The sequence below is a fragment of the Passer domesticus genome, chromosome Z, assembly GCF_036417665.1.
Source record: "Passer domesticus isolate bPasDom1 chromosome Z, bPasDom1.hap1, whole genome shotgun sequence".
NCBI classification, from domain to species: Eukaryota; Metazoa; Chordata; class Aves; order Passeriformes; family Passeridae; genus Passer; species Passer domesticus.
Window position 1 is genome coordinate 3,916,186 of NC_087512.1, and position 19,221 is coordinate 3,935,406.

A 19,221-nucleotide genomic window follows, 5' to 3' on the forward strand; every position below is an offset into this window, starting at 1 on the left:
ATTTAGTTATTTTTCAGTGTGAGATCAAAAAGATCACTCAGTGAACCGGTAAATGAGCAGAGAATGTAGGACTGAATGCCTGCAGAGGTGTGTTACAGGACAAGGAAAAGTGAGTTACATCAAAAAAGTATAGCTGCATTAGAAACAAAACTATGCCTACAAAAGTGGACTTATGTAATATTGTCTCCACTAAATAAAAATAATAGAGAGTCTCATCCATCTGGATAACAGGATAGGTAGGCAGGGTATGGATGGATGAGAAATAGCTTAACACCATTCTAATTTCTTAAAGAAGGACAGCCAAAGACTTTGAGATCACTGTGTGAGATCTCCTCACTCCTGAGTGTGGATGTGGCAACGGGATGAGAGAAAATCAGGTAACCTGAGGGCAATCACTTTAAAGACTTAAGTGGAGAGAATAACTTGGTAGACATACCTGTTGGAGCCAGTCTTTGGGTGTTTTGTTGTTTTTTTTTTTTTTAACTGCTAGCTCCCAGAAAATTCCTCTCCCATCCTCACTTAAATAAAAATCTTGAAATAATTTTATGAGAAGTTTCCTATGTAATTTTGGTTTCTTATATTGATTGCATGATCATATTAGGATCCTCCTAAATGGAATACATGCTGTTATCTGGCTTTAATTTCTTATTTTGGTACATTACCAAAATTTAATTGTAGAACACAGAGGGAGAAGCTTAGACCTACTTTGCCCGCTGAAAATTGTGGTAGCTGGTGTTTTGTTGATTCACACTACTGGAGCAGGGCCAGCTGCCAGAGTTGCATTTCAGGCTTCAGCCACTGTGTAAATTTTCTTAAAAATAAGTTCAGTTTTATATGTTGTCTCTTAATATGTGTTCGCATATAATGCTTGAGGTGTAGTATTCTGCATGAGATTAAATTGCCTGGATAGAGGTGTCAGTGTGTGAAGTAGGGGTCAAAATCTCTCTAATCTCAGCTACAATATGTTTTATTTATGGGCTATTTATTGCTCAAATATAAGTGTATAGCACCAGGTAGAGGATTTCAGGTTATTCCACACTGCTTCCATTCACCACCCCAGAAGTGTAAGGGATTTTTTCATCTCCATGTCATCTATAGTTTAACCTATAGTGATGTCTTCATTTATCTGAAGTTTCTCTCATCTCCCACACCAACAGGCATCTCTGTGTCAGTGTCTTAGTCTGGAGCTGCAACACCCCAGGTGCTGCAGAACAGTGTCAATCTTTTAGGTATCTCCATTATAATCCTTGGTGGTAAAACTACTTTTTTTCTCCCTTGTGTTTGTAAAAGACTTCTGAATCACAGCAATAGACTTTTTTGTTAGAAATAATCACAACTTTTTATTTCTCATTATGACATTCAGGATAAGATTTTTTCTAGACTGATTCATCCTCTGCAAGTTACATGCTGTTTTGCCCCAGATTTATCCCAAATGTGATCTTTTGATGTTTCCATATGTTTTGTGCTGGGCTGCAGGCAGAAGGAAAACATACCAGTCCTGTTTTAGTATTTAGGTTGTGCTGGAATTTGGGGTAGGAAACCTGATCCTGGCTGTTAACCTTTTTTTTAGCCAAGAATTCTTCAGAGTGAGTTCAGTAAGCCCAGAGTTTCAGATTATGAGTGCAATGACATTTTCTTCTGCATTGCCTCCAGAGACCCCACTGGTTCACCCACATGGTAACATTGCATTAGAAGAAGAAATAAATAGCTTTTCTTAGATTAAATTGCGTTCAAACTCTACACAGGTAGTTTCATGAGGTGTGGGTATTGCCTTCATGGAGTTAATATTACCTTTAAGGACTTCCTATCCGTGAAAAGAAAAAAGAAAAGCCCTACTCAACACCCTTCCAGGCACCAAACCAAAAATCAAACCAAACCACACATGGAAAAAAGACCCCAAAATCTGGTGTTTTTTTTTTTTTTTCCCTCCTCACTGTAATGTTGAATTAATTAAAAGATTGTTACCTTAAGAAATGCATACCTTCTTAAAAACCTGAGTCTTTGTCTTGTTCTTCATCCAGCTAATTAATTTAACTTTCTATCATAATCCTTCTTTTAATCACTGTCTTCAATTTCTGCATTTCACTCAGATCATTTTCTTTCCACTTCTGCCCTGATGCTTTAATTCCATGGCACAGAGCTCAGCAACTATTTGACTTGCTAAATCTTTAAAAAAAAAATTAACACAAAACTATTAACCTTGGACAAAGTGTTTTGGAGCTTTTCATTTGTATGCAGGAAGGATGCCCTTTGTGGGAGAAAGAAAGAGAAGGAACCTCCAAAAGAAATATAAATCAGTATCTTAAATTACTCAAATGTACAATATGGCATCAGTAGCTGTTACATATTTTTTTCTCTCCTTTTGAGATTCAAATACATATGCTCAGCAATTACTGTTACATTTGCATAATAGGACATTTTTTGATTAGCATATCTTGGACTTCTGCTTGCATTTTTAAATTGTGGTTACTTTTATTCTCTAATTTGTCCTTATTCCCCCTTCATGTTCTGTTCTACCTGCTCATGTATTCCTTTGCTCTCTTTTTTTCATTTTCCTGAGGGCTTGTTCTCCCCAAAGCTGTGTTTAGTATTTGGTTTTGTAGTTAACATCACACAGTAATGGCATACCAAGAAAGCAAGGCAGATGACATATTAAAGTTTAATGAATAAATTGTGAAACCATGTGACAAAAGCCATACTTTCACAGGGGATAGCCAGGAAATAGAGTGATGCATTGCAAGATCCCAAAAAACCCTGCAATTTATTTTATAACATTTACTTATCCTTTCATGCTCTTCCAACTTTGTGTGCACTGAGGAAAATATCTTGTGGTTACCTCAGCTTTGTACATTTTATGAAATTTAAATAGCCTAACTGCTACTTTAGCCATCACCAAAACAGGTTGGATTAGATTCTTGGTGTTACCATTTTGGGTGAGGTTCTTTGATTCACCATTTTCTTTACCTGCTTTAGGGGAGAGAGTTAAGAGAGTGCTTAGGTAGCTATTCAAAGGTAAAAAAAAAAAAAAGTCTTCAGTGCAACCAATTGGATTTTCAGTTGTGTGGAATTCTTAAACATTAAAAACATTCTTAAAATTCTTTTCTGCCAGAGTATCCTGGTGGCCTTATTTATGACAGAATCCCCTGTGTTATGTGATAAGTACCCTTGTGACCCTATTTATAACATAGTCCATTATTTTTAAGATAAATAAAATTAGTTCAATTTTATTTATCTTATCTGTGAAATAATGAAAATACTTTGATATCAGGGTAGAGATATGTGCAACTGTGCTACCATTGTTTCATTGTTCAAACCTCCAAGACTGAACAGATTCTCAGTGCTGTCTCACTTGTAAAGTCTTGAGATCTCAAATTGAAACGGTGGCCAAGTCGAGTTGATCTCCCTGTTCATGGCTTTGCTCTGTGAATTCATTGATTTCTGTAATTAAATGAGTTGGAAGTAAATCCCAGCCCTTTACTGCATGCAACTCATCAGAGCTGATGGCTGAATCTTAATAAGCTGTTTAGTGTGATCTTGTGCCAGAGCAGCTAGGTGCTAACAGTTTCCCTAGTGCTGCAATTCCATGTAGCAATCTGTGGTTATAATTGACTCTGCCAGGACAAAAGAAAGAGGAGGTGGAATGGCATTAGATTAAAATGAAACAGTGCAGTGAAGAGTGGTTAGCTCAATGAATGCAAAATTCTCCCCTTTTTTTGTGTGTGAGCTGAACTCAATGGTTACAATTTTCTTCCTTCTTTCAAATAAACTGTAGCATGTTGGATTCAGGTACCTTTCTGAAGAATAAAAAAAAAAAGAAAATAAAAAAATTTAAAAACCAACACATTCCAATAAGAACTCTGAAATGAAAACATTAAGACACTTAATTACTAAGGATGGTGACAATGCCTGTGTAGTTTTCTCTGTACCCTATAGTGAATTGGTGCCAGTATTGTGTAGTCAACACACTCTACAAAAATACTAAAATAATGTCATTGTGGTACCCCTTGAGCTGAAAGAAATAAATAACAAAATGAACAACAAAGCTATAACAATAAAAAAAAAATCAAAACCAACCCAACCCAACCCAACCCAACCCAAAACAAACAAAAAATATAAACAAACAAAATTCCCAAGAACTGCTGCTTGTCTTAAAAGGATAAACAAGAACCCAGCAAATGAAAGGACACCACTCCATAAAAAGGGGAAATTATGAAATAAACTATTAGGAAGAAAAGCACACCAAAACCTGAGTCATATAAGGGAGAATATTTAAGATATGGAATAATTCACAACACTGTGAAGGACTCTCTGCCTACTAAATGCTGGTGGTCATTTGCCTTTTTTTTTTTTCTTTTTGGTAACGTGTGATCTTTTATATGTATTCCAAAACTATTTTGAAAAGCTCAGAAAAGGTTTCGGCTGCCCATGAAGAAATCCTGGCTTTTCCTTAGAACAGAAAGAGTCCACCAAGCTGCTTGGACAGTGCATGGGTTCCACTAGCTGAGGACACGAAGTCAAACACCCTAAAATGTGAGAAGAAAACCGAACACTAAAGGAAAAATTGCTGTGATGAACTGCACATGTAGAATGCTTTCTTCAAAGTGGCAAGCCAGAAACTCAGGAAATGCAAAGCAAAAATTTAGTGTTGATGAAGTGGGGAAATTATATGGCTTTGGAAACAAGTTTTAGTGCCTTGCAGGTTTTAATGTTACAGAATTAGAGTCACAAAATAGTTTCTTTTGGAAGGGGTTGTGAAGCTCATCTCATTTCACCTCCCTGCATGGGCAGAGACACCTTCCACCAGACCAGGTTCTTTCAATCTGGCCTTGAACACTTCCAGGGGGATGGGGCAGCCACAGCTTCTGTGGGCTACCTGTGGCAGATGTAACTGAATAATATTTTCTTTTTTTTTTTTTTTTTTTTTTTTTTAATGGAAATTGGCAAATCCATGAACCCTGATAGACACTGTAATTAATCTCATTCTGTTGCAAATATCCAGAGGTTGGAGTAGGCCTAGAGGGCTTAGGAAGAGACTAGAAAATTCCTGCTAGCCCTCTTCTGGGGATAATTTATTGTTGTATGCTAGGTCTGGGCAAGGTGTACAATTTTCAAACTACGCTGATACCAAGTTATGGCAAAAATTATGAACCTGACAGATACTGGGGCAAACAACGCTTGTCTCCACACAGGCAAATTCTTCTCCCTATATGAAAATACGAGAATATTGTCAGAGCAAGAGTGGGAAAACAAGGTACTAATAGAGTGAAATTCAGGAAAATTATCAGATAGGAAAAAAACAAGCATAATCCTTAAACTCAGAAACAAAGGAATTTTTTTTAAGGAGGCTGACATAGAAAGATTATTGAAGAGGCTACATAGATAAAATTAACATTTTTATATGTTGATATGCTTTGCTTGAGTGAGATGTTGCATTTGGGCTGTAACAAGAACAGAAGGGATAAAGCTGGTAGATGGTTTGTGAGTGACACCTCAGAGAATCCCACTGCATCAGTGAACTGATTGAACTTGCTACTTATCTCTTAGTAAAGATAGCTTTCAGGTCATGAAGTAGAGCTAGAAAACAAGAGGAAATTTTTTTAAAGCACATATAAATTTATGTTACAGCATATTCAGTGTAAGAGGCAAAGGCTGAGGGTTTCTCTTATGCTGTAAGGCACTGCTGTAAAAAATAGAAAACTATTTCCTATTTCAGATAGAAATCATCATTAAGTGTAGAGGTTTTTTCCTAAGGACTTCAAATAGGGAAAATAAATGCTGAATAGTACTTCATAAAATTTCTTTCAAGTAGGCCATTAGTCCAAATCAGAGAGAAATTATGAATACAATAGATGAGGGCTTTAACTGAATGGGCAAATAAATTAGAATAAATTAACTAAGAATTTTCCATGTTAAGGTTGGTCAGAACCAAAATTCAGCTATCAAAAATCTTGGTTATTCTGCTAAGTTCTCCTAAGTTCTGCGGTAAAGAATGAAACAAATAGGAAATAAAAGGTAACAAATGTCGTAAAGGAACAAAATGGAAAACAGCCATAGCTTCCAAGTTATATTGATTTTTGAACTACAGAAAATGGGTGAGGTAATTTAAAACACCACAGGAAAAATTTCAGTGCTTAGTGGTAAAGTAAGTCAGAAAGATTTTAGTAATTTTGGGACATGCAACCATATGTAACCCTTAAAAATTATAGAAAATAAAATTTGTACTCCTCTCTGAAGTGTTTAGTGCCCACATCTCTCCTGTAATTAAAAATGCACAAGATTTTATGCTCTCTCATATAAGGATGATAAAACACATTAAACTCACCTACTGAGATGAGAATACTATCATAGAATCACAGAATCATTTAGGTTGGAAAAAGGCTTTAAGTTCATCAAGTCCAGCTGTTTGCCCAGCGCTGCCAAGCCCATCCCTAACCAATGCCTTTAGGTGTTCTATCTACAAATCCTATATCCCTCCAAGGATGGTGACTCCACCACTTCCCTGGGCAGTGTGCTCCAGTCCTTGAAAACCTTTTCTGATAAATAATTTTTCCTAAGTTCCACCTGAACTTGTAGAGGAGTTACACTCTCCTTGTTTCCCCCAAGTTTCAGCCAACGCTCTCTGTTTGGAGAGGCAAATCCCCTTCCCCACTTGCTAATCTCTTGGCATGTGGGCACTGCCTTGCAGATTCTTAATTTCTTTTTGCCAGGGTTGGGATTAAATACTCCAGATGGTATTTCTTGTTGGGACTCAGATGTTTGTTAGTTCTTATCTATGTTACAGTCTCACAAACCCTGAGTTCTACAGCATTTCACTCAAAAAAACTAAAAAGAGAGCTGTGTCTCTTTCTCTACAAGGCCTTTTAAGAATAAACTGTCCAATTAAGAAATTACACCCAAATTATTTTTACTTTTAACCCAATAACCAACCACTCATGCCCTGCAATGTGGACTTTTTTATCCAATTACACAATGCCACCCAAACCCATGGAGAAGAAAGTGAGGAAGAAGGTGAAGAAAGTGAAGAAGAAGATGAAGAAGAAGGACCAACCTTCACCCTAAAACCTCCATCTTGCTCTATATATATTACGATATTCAAAACCTTAAACTCTAAGTTTTCTATTATGTGATATGACACACTTCTATTCAAACTCCACACCCGCAATCCCAGTTCTGTCATTCCATTTTGGAAGCTTTCCCCACAACCTCAGGTCAAATGCAGTGTTCTCTTGGGGGTCAGTGCTTGTCAGCACAGACAGTTTAAAATTCTCAGCAGTCAGGGTTCCAACATGCCTGATGTTGTACCTCTAAGTTTTCCTTCCTGAGGAACATCCAGCCCTCCTGGACTTCATTTTCCACAAAGACTTCCAGGGGAATCTGTCTCCTAAACCAGCCAAACTCTCCAGCAGCCCAAGGGGCAGTTCTGCTGACCTTTCTTCTTCCTTCCCTGACAATGGGAAACTCATTTTGTGGTCAAGGAGCCCAAGGCAGCACTAAACCTTTGAAACCATGAACCACCAGCCCTCCTCTCTTCACCATCAGCACCTCAAGGTTCCTCCTCTGGTTGTCTCACTCACCAGCTGAGTCAGAAAGGTCTGCTCCACACACCTCAGGAACCTCCTCAGCCCTTTGCTCTCTGCTGTGCTTTATTTCCAGCAGACACCTGCTAAGTTGATGTACCCTATGAGAACCAAGGGGCAGTGGTCATGAGAGTTCTCCCAGCTGCTTACAAGAATGGTCCTCCTGCCTCTTCATCCTGCTTGGGAGGACTGTATCATCTATGATATTTAATTTAAAAAGAAAAATAAAAGGAATAAAGCTTATCTATATGAATTTTGAGAGGTCTAGACAATCTCCCTGGCCTGCTGATGAAATGTTTTACTTAAAACTTTTGGACAAACAGGGATATTGCATGTGTTAATACGCTAGACACGATGATTTTGTGGGAAAAAAAAAAAAAAGTCGTCAGGATTGATCTGCTAAGAAAGCATTCAAACATCTCCCTGGGCAGTGTGGAAATCTGCCACAGTCAAACTCTTACAGCTACCCATGGTATATATGGAACCAAACTTGTAACAACACCTTACTCTTATTTCTGCCTTGCCACAATTTTATCTTTATGCAGGACCTTGGTCTGCTGGATCAGGTTGTGACAGAGAAGGAAACAGACAGGGAATCACTTAAAATATGGGCCAAATTGAAAAATGAAAAAAAACCAAGAAAAATCACAGCTTTATAAAACAAGGATAAGATTTCCTTTTTGTTTTGGAAGACTTTCCTTTGAACTTACATCTTTGCAGCATCTTAAGATGGTCATGGAAATGTAATTGTTACCTGGAAAGTGGGGTAAGGAGGCAATATAACAGAAAAAACCAAATTTTATGAAACTGTGTGAGAAATCCACTTATCTGACATGGAAAATTAAATATTATTTATGGCATAATGCATCAGAAAAATCAATAACAGGACATGTTAACATAAAATACAAATTGTAGCAAGTTAATGCAGATTTTTTTGAATAACAGTATTGACTGAAGATTCTAATCAGCCAAATGCGTGAAGGTTAATCCAGAGCATGCTTAGGAATAAATGAATTCAATTTGAATGTATCACTAAAATTATTTTTTGATCTAATGGAGTGATAATTGAATTCTTTTTCTAATCTGAAGCAGGGGAGATAGTAGCACCACAACATAATTACTTGTCTGGTTAAATACATCGTCCTTTTTTTGTAGAAATAATTTGCTTTCAGATTCATGCTGAGAAGCTACCAGCTCCTCTTTATCATAATATAATTTAACAAAATGTAGCATTCCTTCTTCATCAAATTAAACCAATTTGTAAAATTGAAGAGTCTTTGGGTCTCAGCTCTTCAATCATCCTCCATTGTTACACTCAGATGAAAAAACAGGTCATTAAAAATAAAACCTTCAAATAGGAACTCACTATCTTTGCTTATAAGTAAGATTTAGAGGAGAGGAAAATAAGGAGAAGATGTCCTTTAAGATGGAAATTACTCAAAGGATTTTATGTGAAGTACACAAATCTTCGGGTTGCTAGAACTCTGTCACAGACGCCTTAGGAATGCCTCAAGCCAGATCAGCTTACTCCAGCAGAATTAGTGCAATATACAACCATGAAGGTTGGAAAAATAACTGTGAGATCCTGGAGCCCATCTGTTAACTCAGCACCGCTGTGCTGACCCTAAACCGTATCCCAAAGTGCCAAGCATGTGCCTTTTGAACACACTCAGGCTGGTGCCTCCACCACAGCCCCAGGCCCCCTTGTGCCAGGGCTAGAAAACTGTTTTAGTGAAGGATTTTTTTTTCCCAACATCCATTGTAAACTTTCCTTAGTGCCACTTGAGGCCATTTTCTCTCATCCTGTGAATCCTTGGGCTGGGTAGGTGTATCAGAGATATTGACCACAACCCCTCCAAGGCCTCCTCATGCATCAGAGTAGGGTAAAAGCGATCCTGGAACTTATTTTGGTTTTGTCATTGTTTGTAGCAAATTCTGTTGTGAATAAGGGTATGGACTTTTTAGCTCACCGGTACATGTGTTCCCACATCTCTCACTACTGGAAAATAATAGGGTTGCTTGTTTATTCTGAATGATTCCTGCTCTATCTCAGCATCAGGACTATCATCTGTGTAATGACATTGAGAAGTTGAGAATGTCTGATGCCACACTCATTTCAGTCCTCTGGTAGTGGCTGTTGTCTCACAGGCTCTGATTTAAGAGCTGATCCTTATTCAACATAGTTCAGAAAATACCAGTAAAGTAGATGCAGCTGATCCAATTCAGAGGATTGTAGAATCATAGATCAGTTTGCATTGGAAGAGACCTTAGAGACCATCTCACTCCAGTCTCCTGTCATTGTTTTCCTCCTGTCAGCCTTCCAGAGGTTTCTCCAAGCTCCATCCAATCTTGAACCTTTCCAGGGACTGGGGAGCCACAAGCTTCTCCAGACAACCTGTTCCCACGCTTCATCAATGTTTTTCTTTAGCATGTCCTTAGTGAGTTCTTCTCCTAATTAGCTTTTCCTTCACAAGTCATCTACATTATAAGAATATTTTGGATGTTCCCCCAAAAAATTGTGCTGTTTGAAAGCCTAGTATCCCGGCCCTGCTATGTTTGGAGGAGCTGCACCCAAACTTTAAAAAGTTTTCTGTTTCCTACTTGTCACATAAAAGTTGGGCAGCTAATGAGTCATATTTTTGGGGCATACCACATTTTTGGTCATTGTGTCTGCATTCAAGTCATTAGCTACAAATAATATATGTTGGGGGAAGAATTCAAAGTCATAACACCTCTGTCTGGATCAGTCGTTTCTAGGGATGAAGTGAACCACAGGAACAGTGTGGAAGGCATCCCCAAGGCCTCACTCCTACATCCTGAGAGAGGTTTGTGTTTTTATTTTGGTTTGAAATGCAGATCCAAATCTGGACTCTACCACTACTCAGTAAAAGTTGCAGTGTTTCAGAGAAAGCCCAGGGGTGAACTCCAACATGACACCAGGTGCAGCAGAGTCATTCAGGTTTGAGCCACCTTGAGGAATAAATGCTTTTGTCTCTCCCCACCATAAACTTTCCATGCATTTGACAATTACAATAGTTCCCCAATTAGTATTGTATCAAAATATGTTAATTTAATCTGGTAACAGCTGGTAAACTGGTAAATAAAATTGTTCTGTATCTAAGACACAGGTAATTAAATAAATAGTAAAAGTGAGACTCTTTCAGTTCCTGAAATTAATTTCAGGAAGAAAAACACAACTGTGTCTTTAAGGGCTATTTTTTTTTTTTTTCATTTTTCTATTAAAAAAAATTAACCAAACAAAACAAACTAATGAATAAGTAAATTTCTCTTATTTCAATATTCAGCCCAATTTTTAATTGAGGACCCATGGATACATTTTAACTTCAAATGAGAAATCCTGTAATCCACAAGCAAAATTATCATTCAGCTAATGAATTTACAGCTGCAAAGGCCAAGGTACATCTGCCTTTTATAATTTCTGCATGATGTCTGTGCAGATTTGAAGGAGAGGAGATAGAAGTAGAGTAAACAGCAAATGTAACACTCATATAACTGGTCTGTTCCTCAACAAAGGCAGTTAGAGTCAAATGAAAATTTGTAAATGTAAAGGATGGAAATTCTAGCTAGACATTTCATTGCTGAAAGTAATTACCTTTCATCTCTGTTTCCCCCACTTCCCCAAGTCTGTGCTCACTCTTTAAAATAGATTGATGGATTGGTTAAGAATTCTCTCTGAGCTCCAGTGAGATTATATCAATTATTTAGAAGTGCTAAAATTTTGGCAGGGACATCCACCTTCTCACTTTGAAGACAATCTGGAGATTAATACAAACATGCATTAAGGGGAGAAATTCAGGCAGGGCAAAGCTACTGTGACAAAATGAACACTTGTACTCCACTATTGCAGCATGAAGAGGAGAATTAGCTGTCAGATGATAAACAGGATGAATTGCCTGCTTGTCATATCAAAAGCTTTTAGCTTTAATCTGAAGATAATGGATATATTGCGAGTTTTCCGGTGATAAAGTCGAATTTGGCTCATAGTTGGGAATTTAAAATGAAGTGCCCTGCCCTATGATAGAAGAATTACTGAATAGTTACTATATTTTAAGTTGTTTGTTTTCTATAATCTATGCAGACAGGGAACATATCCCACTAATCCATAAAAGGGAGGGTGTCATTTTGGCCAGATTATGAGTCTTTATAAAACATTATGTATAAAAACATGTATAAATATTAATTGACATGATATTTTTAATAATGTATGCTAGATAGCAAGGAGAGATATAAACCTATTTTGAGACACATTAAGAATGTATTTAACAGCAGGATACTGGGGTATAAATACATGATCCCTGCAAAAACAGCTGTTGAGATTTAAGGCTGCTGTTGGCCACTATTAGTTCATTAGTATCTTCCCAGCTGAATCACAGTAACAGACCAAATTATTGCTTCTAATCAATTTTGGTGTGGTCAGCCAGCTTAATAGGCCTTTAAATCAGAAAGGCTATGACTTTAAACCAGCCTATCTGACATTGCACTGAAGCAGACTAAGAATATTTGTATATTATCTTACCACACTTCAGCTCTGGGAGCGGTAACAGATTTAGAGAAATAATGAGCAAACTAGACAAAAGCTTCATAAGATGCTCTATTTTGGTTTACAATAACAGGAATTTCTGTGCCCACTTTTGGGTAAGTCATTAAAAATCAAATAAAAAAGATATTTCTGAACATCAGTCTGATTAGGGACAATTTATTATAAGACTGAAAATAAATTCTGGCCTCTCCAGACTATCATGTGTACAATTACTCAGGGGATAAAAACATAAAAAGTTAGTAATTGACTTTTTTTTTTTTCCAAATTCTGTGTATATATATATATATATATATATATATATATATATATATTTGGTTTGGTTTTAAATTTCTGTAGTCTTGAAGGCCCTCAATACCAGGGACATCAAACCATGCTGGAGGAACCTGTTTCTTACTCTTGTCCTTGAAGTAGTCTCATCCTTTGTTCTTTCTAGGACAAAATTGCACAGATTATGAGGCCAAAATTCCTTCTGCTGCTCTCAAAACCACTTTCCAGAAGGAAAAAAAAGGCTTGGAAGCTGTAGTGTTTCTGATGATCACTCTTACCCAGTTCCATGTCTTATGTAATAATAGCTATTATTAGGCATGTTTTAGACATCATCAAAGTATTAAAAGTATGTTTTGTTTTGGTTTTTTTTTTATTTTGTTTTTTTTTTTTTTGGTTTGTTTGTTTGTTTGTTTGTTTTTTCCTTTTAAATCCTATTTAAAACAGGGTTTTGTTAAAAGTAAATCTTACTGGATTTGCTGGATAATCCTCATGTTTTTCTGCAATTCTTTGCTATTCCACGTCATTTGCTATAGAAACATCCACATACTTTTATTCTCCATTAGCACTTTTGTCCTTCACAAATATATGCATGTGGTAGATGAAATGGTTGAATAACAGCTTTGCATTCATTTTCAGAAACTGCAGAATTAAAAGACACATCGTGTCTTTTATCATCCAGATTTCTCTCTAACACTGTCCTGGCCACATGTACACCACTGGGACTTCAGTCACAGAGGTTTCTGCAAATCTTCCATCAGCAGCAGGCTAAAACACTGTTTTGCTATAATTAGGAAGCTCCTGTGGCCAGGTATAGCTTCTGGCAGAAAAAAAAAAAAAAAAAGTTTTAGAAGCAGACTTTAATTGGCAAAAAAGGTACCCTCAAGAATTTTTTATGATTTACGGGTAGCAAACTATTCTAGTCAAGAGGTTATGTACATGTTTGGTCAAGGAAAGAGGAGATGACCACCTGGTCTTCTGTGCCCAGAGTGATTATTTGAGCTGTGAGTACAGCAGTGCAGATAACTTTACCAAACCACAAAGAAAGGTTTAGCCATAATATTCCATGAGAGAAAAGCAGATGTACTTCTTCTGTCTTAAATATTCAAATCATTAAAATTCTAATATTATTTCTATAACTGTTGTCCTCCCTTTTAGAAGTAAACTATTGTGTAGCCTTTTTTTCAATAAAACATATTATTTTTGAAGGATATTTTTTCTCAGCAGTTCATCAATTGATTGAAAATTAAACATACTTGTCAATAGTCGTTTCAACTGACATGTTGTCTGAAAGAAATAATATAGTTTAAGAAACACTTAAAGACAATTTTTGTGTTGAAATGTATCATAATTTATCTTTTTACTGAAACACAAAAATTGAAAGAAAATGTATAACAGCTTAAAATGTTATCATTAGAATTTTCTTGTATGCTTTTTCAATCAGATGGATTTGATTTTATTGTTCAATTTAATAGCAATAATCTTTCAAAATATTAGTTTTCTGAGATGTTTTTAAATATTCTGTAAATTCTTGTCATAAAGAGAATCTGTAATCATGTCATTAATCAATAATAATTTGGCTACCAGAATCAAACTATAACCTTTTTTCCCCTGAATTTACCAATGTTCAAGTTGTTTTTAAACAGAAATCTACACTGTAGTATAATTATTTTATATTTTAAATAACAATAAATTTTATCAATTTTGATAGCAAATAAATGTTTGCATTTCATTCATTAAGAAAATTGAAATTATTTAATCATTTTGATGGAAAGTAACTGGGAAATGAACAAGTCCTTTCAACAGCTTATACATTACAATTTCAAAGTCTTCTCTAAACATTCTTGTATCTATTCTGTAGGAAACTTGACACATGGAATAGCTGTGGTAAAATTAATATTGTTCTTGAACAATTTTGAATATAAAACTAAAAATAATCATATCACACTAGATTTATTCTACAGGTATCAGAGAATGAACTTTAATAATCAAGGCTTGTATTCTTCCATCTTTTTCCTCACTAATTTTTCCATTCTCTAAAAAACATTTATTTAAAATGTATGAAGCAGATGGCAAGACTGTTGTTATTTGTTTGTTGGTTTGAAGTTACATAAACATTTGAATTCAAGATTTTTTTTGTTTATTTTGTTTCTTTTGTTGATTTTTTAACATTTTAATCTTGCCAGTCAACATAGGCATCACAAGAATCAAACCTAATAAGTCCCAAATCTAGCTCATATGCTCCCAAAATTTTCCCTGAGGTCAACTTGCCTAAAAAAGACCTGGGTATAAACTCTTCAATCTCTAGGATAAGAACTGAGACAGAACCATAGCAGGGAGAAGCAGATTATACAGCATATGGGTTCCTTCACTGAGGAGTAAAGCAGTTGTATCACTTAAAAGAACAACAGGTGATCCAACAGAGATTAACTGCAGGAAATGCCAAAATAATGCAGGAAAAAAAAATAAAGAAGTAGCAGTATCATGATTAGATTCCAAATTTCTGTTTTAACAGCTGTGATGGGATATACTTAGATTTTCCTTGCATGAGATATTAACTCATATTTACTATCATCATCTACTGGATTATTCACATGAATAAGAATTGTTTCAATATAAATTTAATCAATAATTTTAAACCACTGGCTCATGACTTTGTCACTGAATAGATACTATTACAATCATCTCATCTTCAGACACATTTTCTCTTGATCTGTTTGAATTGGAAGCTTAATATAACTGCTTCACTGAATATCTCTCTTTTAAGTCATAGATGTGACATAAATGGAAATTTCATAGCAAAACAATAACTGGTTTCAACAGGATAATGGGTAGACAAAAACAGTAGAGGTTAAAAATACTCAAAGACTATAAAGGTACTTGCAGAAAAGTTTCCTATCAAAATTGCCTCTTTACATGTAATTTCTATAAAATAATAATTATTTTTTAAAAAACAGGTGTTTGTTTTTCTCTCACACACAGTATTTGTGATAGTTTTAATATTATTAGATTCCTTTAAGGAAAGCACAAAATATTAAAAGAAAACCTTTATGTTGACAATGAGGTGTTTGGACATTTTGCTTTAAATGTCTGGTTGACAAAAGTTCTTACTGTACACAGATTTTAACACAACTCATAGGAAATCCCATAAATAATTTTTAATAGTGACAACTTGATAACAAGTTATAATATAACTTGTTATAACAAGGTCAAATTATAACACTTGAATTTAAATTTATTTCAAAGGACTCTCAGGTATTTTTTTTTTTTTATTGTGCATGTCAGGAATTATCTTAGGAAAGCACAGAAGCAGATCAAAAACTTTACACTGTCTCTGGTATGTAATGGGGTCTGGATGACTTTCTCATAAAAAAGAAATATTTCAAAGACACACAAGTTGTTGGCAATATTGTGACTCTTTTGTTATGAGAGCTTCAGAAATAATTCAGAGAAATAAATATGAACACTGTTTTATGAATGTAACACTTCAAAACAGAAGACCAGAGGTGCCAGCCCTACTTGTATTTCTGATGAGTTTTGTGATGTGAAGAAAATTTAAAATGTCTAAGTTTTTTGACTGTTGTGGTTTAACCCCATCCAGCCCCCAGGCGCTTGCAGCCATTTGCTCACTCCTCCACCAGTGGCATCAGGGAGAGAATTGGAAAAAGCTGGAAAAAAACAGCTGGAAAACTCGTGGGTTGAGATAAAGACAGTTTAATAGGCACAGCAAAAGCCATGAATACAGGCAGAGCAAAAAAAGGGAATTAGTTCACTTTTTTACATGTTCAGGCAGGTGTTCAGTCACCTCCAGAGAGTTGAACCCATCACATGTAACAGTGACTTGAGAAAACAACCACCATCACTCCAAACATTCCCCCTTCCTCCTCCCTCCCCCCACTTTATACACTGAGCATGATGTCACAGGGTCTGGAACATCCCTTTGGTCACTTGGGGTCACCTGTCCTGGCTGTGTCTCCTCCTGAACTTCCAATCACCCCCATCCCCTCCCAGCCTGGCAGTGCAAAAAGCAGCAAAGGCCTTGGCTCTGTGCAAGCTCTGCTCAGCAATAACAAACACATCTCTGTGTCATCCACCCTGTGTTCAGCACAAACCCAAAACACAGCTCCACACCAGCCATTGGAAAAAAAAACTAACTCTACCCCAGCTGCAATCAGCACACTTGTCTTCTGAAATTGAAAATGAAGAGGTGTTTACCTGCACTGTGTGTGTGCAAACACACTGTGCCTTTGACAGGCACCTACACATGGTTCAGTCATTCAATCAGAATGTTAAAAATATATAATGCTAATACTGTGTATATACAGCTAAAGATCTAATGTAACCACTGTTCAGGTCTGTCACCGAACATTTTTAAGAAAAGTTCAACAAACACATACATATTTCCCCAAATAGAAAAGTACTAAATAGTTATTATTAACTAATTATTATTAATAATAATGTTAGTAATGAAGACTTGCAATTTTCATGCATTACAAAGCTTGAAAGGATGAGTAGAAGACAATAAGCCATTAAAAATAGTTGCTTTTATTTCTTCTAGGCTGACATTAATCTGACACCTCCAGTGGTATTCTCCATCAGATGAGTGAAGTAATTAGATCTCGCACCAGCATCCTCAAACTCAATGTATATTAGATTAAATAACACTGGTATGGATTAATGTAGATTATTGTGGGAATGAGAGGAAGAGAAAAAATACTTGAGGATATTAGGTCATAAATTACATATTCACCCAACTTGATATTGCCTCGTTAGGGTGTAGATCAACTGTATCTTTATAACTGTATGTTGTCTGAACTGAACTCAATTCCAAACTTCATTTGAATGAGGGAATCTTTTGAATTTTGTATTCTTTGTGTCCTGCTGACCATATTCTCTCATATCATTGTGACATGACTTTGGTATTGGGAGAGAGAAAAATGGCAATATATCATCCTCCAATTCAAGTTTTTAAATGAACCCAGTTTCACTTACCCAAACTGATATTAAGGCAGCATGGATCTTTTCACATTTTACTAAAGGGATGACTGTATTTGGGAGCTGGAGACAGGATAAAGGAAAAAATAAATTTTCATATAAATTGCTCCTCATATGTCCATTTCTATGAACTGCCCAAAAGCGAGGAGAGAGGAGAAAACTATCCATTTGCCTCTTGGACAAGCAATTTGAAAACTTTCCATTTTAAAAAGAGTTCATAGGCCAAGTTCTCCAGCTGGCTTCTTGCCTCATCAGGTGGTGTTACAGGATGAGCGAGAGCCTGCAACATCATTAGTTTCAGTCTGAGTCCTCAAAGGTTTTATTTTAGGCCAGAGAGGATAAAAAGAAATAATCAGAAAAGAAACTAGGATTTCTTTTGAGAAAACTTGTAATTAGATTAAATTAAATTTCCTGAGCTGCTTTTTTGTCAAAGACCACGGAACTGGGGATCTTATGACAACTTCTGAAATTCATTTATTGGCATTCATGGGCCACATACAGTGCTACAAATGTCTACTAGATAGTTTGGGAGAACATCATAACTCTTGTGAGCCCTTCTCAGAGCTGCAGGTATCATTTAGACTTTTTCTCTTTTTTTAAAATTTGAGCTATCCAGTCTAACTCAACACTTTTCAATTCATGAGTTCTGTGTAAGAAAAGGCAGATTGTTCTGTTAATTCTGAACCTTCTACAATACTACTTAAAATATTTAGCTGAAAAAAGGTAAAAATGTAATAGAAATCGCATTATTCACCCAGACTAGTACAGAGCTTTATCCTATTTGATAGTGAGTGCCTAAGCTCATATATCTCTACATCCCAGGAAGCTTCTGGCTCAAAATACCTTTCTTCCTTTTAAAATCCAAATAGTTAAATGATGAGAGCTATATTTAAGGCTCCAATTTCCTGGAAGGGCAGACTTTCCCTTTTGTTGGCTGCCTAATTAGTATGCTTTAAATTTAGATGGTTTGAATTAATTGCAGCCAGAATTTCTGGAGAGAATTGGTATTAAAATGAAGAGCACTAAATAGTGAGGTTTTCAGGTGAATGTTGGAGGTGTTCCACCAAGCCCTTCACACATTTCTGTGACAGAAAAAGTGTAATGTATTATTTTCTTATTAATTCCCCATTTAAGAAAGTCTTATGAATAATAATACCATGGAACAAAAATAACTAAATATAGTGGAAGATTCAGACTTTTTTTTTTTTTATGTTGCTTCAAACTACCAGATGCAAAGGAGAAGTTGTAGTGTATTTTTTTTTTCCTGGACAATGCAACAGGAATTGCAGGAAGTTGTCTCAAGCTGGCTGAGAGAAAATAGTCCCTTGGAGGAAGATTCATCCTACCTTCTGAAGAAATCTCAGGGGAATTTGACCATTCTGGCCTACTATTATTGAACTGAAGCCATATTTGCACGAATTTTATCAGAATTGAGGACTGAATAAAATATTCTAAGAAAATATCAACATTTTTCACTGCTGAGAAGAGAAGAAGCTTGGGGCATCCATGTGATTCAGTGAGGTACTGGAAGTGACTTGTGTTTAGTCCAAGGATATGTATAAATCACAGCCTACACTTCCCCAAAAACACAGTACATGCCAAAAAGCACTTCAGCAACTAAGAACTGGAGCTCTGAGTTTGTTCCCTGAAAGCCAATGCTTTGAGAAAGGAAAGGCACCATCATAAATTTCAGCATTTGTAATAACTACTATCACATTAAAAGTCATAATTTCTGTTAAAAAAAGGACTTCTTTCCTAAAATTGGGATAGAGTTTGAGGGGATTCTAGGCTGGAAAAGATGTGATAGAGAGGTGGGATCTGAGC